General features: G+C 41.4%; 1 pseudogene; it reads left to right on the plus strand.

The window, feature by feature from the left end:
* On the plus strand, nt 7,566-8,770 carry Gm4398 (predicted gene 4398; annotated as a pseudogene).

Genomic DNA, 9,084 nt, shown 5'->3' on the forward strand with positions numbered 1-9,084 from the left:
CAATTTTATGAGGTCCCATTTGAGATTCTCAATCTTACACCACACAACATTGCTGTTCTGTTCAGGAATTTTTCTCCTGTGCTCATATTTTTGGGGCTTTTCCCGGCTTTCTCCTCTATAAATTTCAGTGTCTCTGGTTTTATGTGGAGGTCTTTCATTCACTTAGACTTGAACTTTTTACAAGAAGACAAGAATGGATCAATTCGAAATCTTCTACATGATAAACACTAGTTGTGCCAGCACCGTTTTTTGAAAATGTTGTCTTTTTTTCCACTGGATGACTTTAGTTCCCTTGTCAAAGATCAAGTGACCATAGGTGTGTGGATTCATTTCTGGGTCTTCAGTTGTATTCCATTGATCTAGCTGTCTGTTCCTGGACCAGTACAATGCAATATTTTATCACAATTGCTCTGTAATACTGCTTAATATCAGGTGTGGTGATTCCACCACTGTCAGAGACCATCCCGTGAGAAAGTGAGCCCTTCACAATTTCCCTAACAGACCAAATGGCCTTGTATTAAGAGCTGGTTATCACTCCCCCCTTCCTCCCTATTCCTTTCTTGGCACCTGAGGCTGTAAAAGCTGAATGATAGTCCCCTCTTCCCTATCTCTTCCTGAGTTCCAATGCCATCCAAGTACATGAGTTACGCTTGAGCCCAGCCTGACAGCCAAGGCTGTCAAGGAGGATCGATGCTCCAGAGATAAGATGCAGAGTGCCCACTGCCTGGCACCTGATTTTGGCCCCCATGTCAGCAGATGACCACTTCTTTGTTCTTTGTATAATTCTCCCTCGGCCCCTCCCATAGTCCCCTCAATGTATGCTTTAAAAAGAAGGCACCTCATACTAATAAACGAGACCCTGATAGGTATCCTTCCTGGTCTCCTACTCTTCTTTTTCTTCCTCCAATCTCCTTCCAGGTTTTCGGTCTCCCTCGCACCCACGAATAACTGAAACCCGTGGGACGGGATACATCACAGGTTATTTTATTGTTCAGGCTGGTTTTTTGCTATCCTAGGTTTTGTATTATTCCAGATGAATTTTCAAATTGCCCTTTCTAACTTAGTTAAGAATTGAGCTGCAATTTTGATGGGGAGTGCATTAAATGTGTAGATTACTTTTGGCAGGATAGCCATTTTGACTATATTAATCCTGCCAATCCATGAGCACAGAAGATCTTTCCATCTTATGAGATCCTCTTCAATTTTTTTTCAGAAATTTGAACTTGTTATCATACAGATCTTTCACTTTCTTAGTTAGAGTCACACCAAAGTATTTTATATTATTTGTGACTATTGTGAAGGGTGTTGTTTCTCTATTTTTTTTCTCAGTCTATTTCTCCTTTGTTTAGAGAAATGTCATTGATTTGTTTGAATTAATTTTATATCAAGCTACTCCTCTGAATCTGTTTATCAGGTTTAGAAGTTCTCTTGTGGAAATTTTAGGGTCACATACATAAACTATCATATCATCTGTAAAGAATGATATTTTGACTTCTTCCTTTCCAATTTGTATCCCCTTGATCTCCTGTTGTCGAATTGCTCAGGCTGGGAATTCAACTACTATATTGAATAGGTACAGAGTGAGTGGGCAGCCTTCTCTAATCACTGATTTTAGTGGGATTGCTTCGAGTTTCTCTCCATTTAATTGGATGTTGGCTTCTAGTTTGTTGTATATTTCTCTTATTATGTTTAGGTATGGGCCTTGAATTCCTGAACTTCCGAAGACTTTATATCATGAAGTTGTGTTGGATTTTGTCAAATGCTTTCTCAGCATATAATGAGATGATCATGTGGTTTTTGGGTTTTTTTTTTTTGTTTATATAGTGGATTACATTGAGGGATTTCCATGTGTTAAACCATCCCTACATCCATGGGATGAAGCCTACTTGATCATGATGAATGATCATTTTGAAGTCTTTTTGGATTTGGTTTCCGAGGATTTTATTGAGTGTTTGTGCATCACTTTTCATAAGGGAAATTGGTCTGAAGTTCTTTTTATTCTTTGGGTCTATATGTGGTTTAGTTGTCATAGTAATTGTGGCTTCATAGAATTAATTGGGTAGAGTACGTTCTGTTTCTATTTTGTGGAACAGTTTGAGGACAATTGGGATTAGGTCTTCCTTGAAGGTGTGATAGACCTCTGCACTAAACCTATCTGGTCCTGGACTTTTTTTGGTTGGGAGGCTAATAATGTATGCTTTAATTTCTTTAGGGGATGTGAGACCATTTAGATCATTAATCTGATCCTGATTTAACTTTGGTACTTGGTATCTGTCTAGAAAAATCTTCATTTCATCCAGGTTTTCCAATTTTGTTGAGTATACATTTTGTAGTATGATCTGATGATGTTTTGAATTTCCTCAGGTTCTGTTGCTATGTCTCCCGTTTCATTTCTGATATTGTTAATTAGGATACTGTCCCTGTGCCCTCTAGTTAGTCTGGCTAAGAGTTTATCTATCTTGTTGATTTTGTCTAAGAACCAGCTCCTGGTTTGGTTGATTCTTTGAACAGTTCTTTTTGATTTCACCTGTTTGATATCAGCCCTGAGTTTAATTATTTCTTGCCATCTATTCCTCTTGGGTGAATTTTTTTCCTATCATTCTAGAGCTTTTAGGTGTACTGTCAAGCTTTTAGTGTATGCTCTCTCTAGTTTCTTTTTGGCAGCCCTCACAGCTATGAACTTTCCTCTTAGGACTGCTTTCATTTTGTCCCACAAGACTCGTTATGTTGTGGCCTCATTTTAATTAGACTCTAAAAAAGTCTTTAATCTCTTTCTTTACTTCTTCCTTGACCAAGGTATCACTGAGTAGAGTGTTATTTAGCTTCCACGTTGGCATTCTATTATTTATATTGTTATTAGAAATCAGCCTTAGTTCATGGTAATCTGATAGGTTGAATGAGATAATTTCAATATTTTTGTATCTGTTGAGGACTGTTTTGTGACCAATTATGTAGTCAATATTGGAGGAGGTACCATGAGGTGATGAGAAGAAGGTATATCCGTTTGTTTTAGGATAAAATAGTCTAGATATCTCTTAAATCCATTTCTTTCATAAATTCTTTTAGTGTCCTTTTGTCTCTGTCTAGTTTTTGTTTCCAGGATCTGCCCAATGTTGAGAGTGCGGTGTTGAAGTCTCCCCCTATTATTGTGTGAGGTGCAATGTGTGCTTTGAGCTTTAATAAAGGTTCCACCTTGAATGTGCTGCCCTTGCATTTGGAGCACAGACATTCAGAATTGAGACTTCATCTAGGAATATTTTAACTTTGGTCAGTATAAAGTGCCCCTCCTTTTATTTTTTGATAACTTTTGGTTGGAAGTCGATTATATTCAGTGTTAGAACTGCTACTCCAGCTTGTTTCTACGGACCATTTCCCAGGAAAATTTCAGCCTTTTACTCTTAAGTAGTATTTGTATTTGACCCTGAGATGGGTTTCCCATATGCAGCATAAAGTTGGGTCCTTTTTATATAGCCAATCTGTTAGTCTATATCTTTTTACTGGAAAATTGAGACCATTGATATTAAGAGATATTAAGGATACGTTTATTGCTTCTTGTTATTTTTGTTGTTAATGTTGGGGTTCTGTTCTTAGGGGTGTCTTCTTTTAGGTTCGTTGAAGGATTATTTTCTTGCTTTCTCTAGGGTGTAATTTCCATCTGTGTGTTGCAGTTTTCCCTGTATTACCCTTTGAAGGGCTGAATTTGTGGAAAGATATTGTGTGAATTTGGTTTTTGCACGTTACATTTTGGTTGCCCCATGTATGGTAACTGAGAGTTTTGATGGGTAGAGTAGCTTGGGTTCGTATTTGTGTTCTCTTAGAGTCTGTATAACATCTGTCCAGAATCATCTGGCTTTTGTAGTCTCTGGTGAGAAGTCTGTTGTAATTCTAATAGGTTTGTGTTTATATGCTACTTGACCCTTTTCCCTTACTGCTTTTAATACTCTTTTACTGCATTTTTTTTGTTCTGATTATTATGTGTCAGGAGGAATTTCTCTTCTGTTCCAGTCTATTTGGAGTTCTGTAGGCTTCTTATATGTTCATGGGCATCTCTTTCTTTAGGTTTGGGAAGTTTTCTTCTATAATCTTATTGAAGATATTTGCTGGCCCTTTAAATTGAAAATCTTCATTCTCATCTACTCCTATTATCCGTAGGTTTCATCTTTTCATTGTGACCTGGAATTCCTGGATGTTTTGAGTTAGGATCTTTTTGCATTTTGCATCTTCTTTGATTGTTGTGCATGTTTTCTATATGGAATCTTCTGCACCTGAGATTCTCTCTTCCATTTCTTGTATTCTGTTGCTGATCCTCACATCTATAGTTTCTGATTTCTTTCCTTGGGTTTCTATTTCCAGAGTTGTCTCACTTTTGTGTTTCTTTATTGTGTCTACTTCCCTTTTTAGGTCTTGGATGGTTTTCTTCAATTACATGTCCTGCTTGATTGTGTTTTCCTGTAATTCTTTAAGGACTTCTAACTCTTTAGCAGTTTTCTCCTGTATTTCTTTAAGTGAGTTATTAATGCCCTTCTTAAAGACTTCTATCAGAACCATGAGATATGATTTTGCATCCGAGTTTTGCTTTTCAGGTGTGTTGGGTTATCCAGGACTGGCTGAGGTGGGAGTGCTGGGTTCTGATGATGGTGAGTGGTCTTGGTTTCTGTTAGTAAGATACTTACATTTGCCTTTCGTCATCTGATAATCTCTGGCATTAATTGTTACAGTTGTCTCTGGTTAGAGCTTGTTCCTCCTGTGATTCTGTTAGCCTCTATCAGCAGTCCTGGGAGCCCAGTTCTCTCCTGAGTCTCAGTGGTCAGAGTACTCTCTGATGGCAAACTCTCTTCTTACATGGAAGTTGCACAGAGGTCTGGCATTCAGACCTGCCTTCTGGCTTAAAATGAATGCCTGAAACAGGGACTGTTTCAGAAGATGTGTTGCCCATGCAGTCTGCCAGCTGACCTGCACAGACTGTTCTCTGAAGGAACAGGGACACAAGATGGCTCCCTCACCTGCTCTGGCAGACAGAGCCCTATCAGGAGGGCTCCTTATCTCTGGCAGGGAAGGTGCCCAGATGTCTGTAGCCCGAAATGGGTGACTGTACCAGAAACTGTGTCACTTCTTCCTGTCAAGAAGCTGTGTCACTTCTGCAGTCTGCTCTCTTACCTGTGCAGATTAGTCTCTGAGGGCTCCAGGGCAAAAGATGGCTCCCTCACCTGCTCAGGCAGTCAGTGCCCTCCTTCTTCCCATAAGACACCTCTCCTCAGGAGGGGAAGATTACCCGATGTCTTGAGCCTGAAATGGGATCTGTCCCAGAAGCTGTGTCACTTCTGCAGAGCACTCGCTTACCCTCCACAGTCTGAGAGTTGACCTGGGCAGACTGGTCTCCAAGGGACCCAGTACCCAAGATGGCTCCCTCACCTGCTCAGACAGTCAGAGCCCTCCCTGGCAGACAGTTCTCCTCTGGCAGTGAAGGTGCCCGGATATCTGGAGCCCCAACCGGGGTCTGTCCCAGAAGCTGTGTGCTTCTGCCTTTCCCAGAAGCTGTGTGGTTTCTGCAGTCTGTACTCTCCTCAGAGAAGAGTGGTCTCTGAGGGACCCCAGACACAAGATCGAGACTTTAAGTTTTTATCATACAGATCTTTCACTTCCTTAGTTAGAGTCACACCAAAGTATTTTATATTATTTGTGACTATTGTGAAAGGCATTGTTTTCTTAATTTCTTTCTCATCCTGTTTGTCCTTTGTGTAGAGAAAGGCCATTAATTTGTTTGAGTTAATTTTATACCCAGCTACTGCTCTGAAGCTGTTTATCAGGTTAAGATTTCTCTGGTGTAATTTTTAGGGTCACTTATATATACTATGGTATCATCTGCAAAGAGTGATATTTTGACTTCTATCTTTCCAATTTATATCCCCTTGATCTTCTGTTATTGTCTAATTGCTCTGGCTAGGACTTCAAGTACTATATTGAATAGGTAGGGAGAAAGTTGGCAGCCTTCTCTAGTCCCTGGTTTTAGTGGGATTGCTTCTAGTTTCTCTCCATTTAGTTTGATTTTGGCTACTTGCTTGCTGTATATTGCTTTTATTATGTATAGGTAAGTGCTTTGAATTCCTGAACTTCCCAAGACGTTTATTATGAAGTTGTTTTGGATTTTGTCAAATTCTTTCTCAGCATCTAACAAGATGATCATGTGGTGTTTGTCTTTAAATCTGTTTGTATTGTGGATTATATTGATTGGTTTCTATATATATTAAACCAATGTATTGGAGTATCCAGGACTCACTGTAGTGGGGTACTGGGTTCTGATGATGCCTACTGTTCTTGATTTCTGTTAGTAATATTCATATGCTTGCCTTTCACCATATTGTAATCTCTGGTGTTAGAAAATCTAGCTGTCTCTGCTGAAGCTTTTTCCTCCTTTGATTCTGTTAGCCTCTGTCAGAAGTCCTGGGAGTCCAACTCTCACCTGAGTCATAGTGGTCAGAACACTCTCTGCAGGCAAGCTCTCCTCTTGCAGGGCAGGTGTCCAGAAGTCTGGAGCTCCGATCTACTTCCTGAGTCCGACGATTCCTAGGTTTTGGGTGTGCTAGGGGTCCTTCGGTATGGAGAGTCCACTGGGTCCCTGGCTCCCTCCACTGGGTTCAGGAAGGAGATGGTGGGGCTGGCCCGAACCAGAATGAATCTCAGCCTCTGGTAGTTTGGGGTTCCTTTGTCCCTCTTCCTGCTGGCACAAGACCCTCTGGGATTCTTGGGTGCTGATGTTCTGTTCCACTCACTCATGATTATGAGGTCCTGGGTTGCTAGGGGTTCTATGGAGTGGAGAGACTTCTGGGTCCCGCAGGTCCAGCCGGGTTCAGTAATGAGTAATGTTCATTTACCTGCCATGCAACCATTCACACCAGCATTGGTTTAAAGGGTATTTCACCATTATAGTACAATCTCATGTGTTATTTAGTTTGTTTGTCAAATTATTTCATATTTTCCATTAGGAGCATCCTAAGGATTACTGATGCCAGTTTTCCCAGACATTTGTAGGTTTGTGTTCATGTGTTTGTGTGCTTGTGTGTGTGTGTGTGTGTGCCTGTGTATGGACAGAGGTATTAAGGTGTGTGTGTGTGTGTGTGTGTGTGTGTGTGTGTGTGTGTCTGTGTACTTGGAAGGTCAAATGACAATTTAGAGAAGTTTCTTCTCTTCTTCTACCAGGTAGTTTTTGAAACTTGAACTCATGTGTTCACCTTCAATCAGTGCACCTTTAATCACTGAGCTATCTCAACAGTCTTCAACTAATTATTTGAGACCAGTTCTCTTATTGAACGGTTTATTCTCTGATTTGTTAATAAAAACTGATGTACCAAATGCTGGGTAAAAGAGAAAACAGGGATGCATTTCCATTTGCCAGTGGAGAGGAGGAAAAAGAAAAAGAGAATTCAGCTACCAGGAAAGGGTCTTAAGGAGACACCATGGGAAAACACCTGGAGCAGAGACAGCCAGATCGAAAGTAAAATGTAAGTATTGGCTCTCTTTTCCTCTGTGTTCCAGAGACAGCCACATCCACTTGTGTAGTGCCAGCATCGTCCCAGAGACAAAATGGTGAAGGTCTTGTGAACGGATTTGGCCTTATTGGGTGCCTGGTCACCAGGGCTGCCATCTGCTCTCCACATGGCAAAGCGGAGGTTTTTGCCATCAACGACCTCAATTAACCTCAACTTCATGGTTTATATGTTTCAGTATGACTTCATCCACGGCAAATTCAACGGAAATGTCAAGGCCGAAAATGGGAAGCTTGTCGTCAATGTGAAGCCCATCACCAACTTCCAGGAGCGAGACCCCACTAACATAAAATAAGGTGAGGTAGGTTCCGAGTATATGGTGTCTTCACCACCATGGAAAAGCCCGGAGCATACTTGAAGAGTGGAGCCAAACGGGTCATCATCTACGCCCCTTCTGATGATGCCCCCATTTTTGTGATGGGTTTGAACCATGAGAAATATGACAACTCACTCAAGATTGTCAGCAATGCATCCGGCAACACCAACAGCTTAGCCTCCCTGGCCAAGGTCATCCATGACAACTTTGGCATCATGGAAGAGCTCATGACCACAGTCCATGCCATCACTGCCACTCAGAAGACTATGGATTGCCCCTCTGGAAATCTGTGGAATGAAGGCCGTGGGGCTGCCCAGAACATAATCCCTGCATCCACTGGTGCTCCCAAGGCAGTGGGCAAGGTTATCCCAGAGCTGAATAGGAAGCTCACTGGCATGGCCTTCTGTGTTCCTACCCCCAATGTGTCTGTTGTGGATCTGATGTGCTGCCTGGAGAAACCTGCCATGTATGATGACATCAAAAAGGTGGTGAAGCAGGTATCTGAGGGTCCACTGAAGGGCATCTTGGGCTAAACTGAGGACCAGGTTGTCTCCTGCAATTTAAAAAACAAATCCCACTCTTCCACCTTTGATGCCAGGGCTGGCACTACTCTCAATGACAACTTTGTCAAGCTCATTTCCTGGTATAACAATGAATACGGCTACAGCAACAGGGTGGTAGACCTCATGGCCTACATGGCCTCCAAGCAGTAAGAAACCCTGGACCACCCACCCAAGCAAGGACACTGAGAGCAAGAGAGAAGCCCGTGGATGCTGAGGAGTTCCTATCCCAACTTGGCCCCCAACACTGAGAATCTACCTCATAATTTTCACCCCAAACCCACATAACAGAAGGGGCCTAGGGAGCCCTCCCTACTCTCTTGAATACCATCAATAATGTTTGCTGCACCTCCCCCCAAAATAAGTAAGTATCTTGGGGAATATTATTGAAAGGTAGGCAGTTTAGCCTAAAAAATAGAGTGTATCAATGGCTGCCCACTTTTTCTGCTATAATGCTTGATTAAATAAATAGAATGGACTCTGTCTCATTTATTTGGAAGATAGCCAAGATATACAAGAAACAGCTCCTTTTAAAATTGCATTAACAAAAAGCCCAGCTTCCTTGGTTCTGAAGAATTCAATAATTCTCTTATTTACCCATGAACTTATCTACCAACCCAAGTGCAGATCTCCATATTCCACCCAGGGTCACCACAACAGTATG

Source organism: Mus musculus, chromosome 7, assembly GCF_000001635.26.
Source record: "Mus musculus strain C57BL/6J chromosome 7, GRCm38.p6 C57BL/6J".
In the NCBI taxonomy this organism is placed as follows: domain Eukaryota; kingdom Metazoa; phylum Chordata; class Mammalia; order Rodentia; family Muridae; genus Mus; species Mus musculus.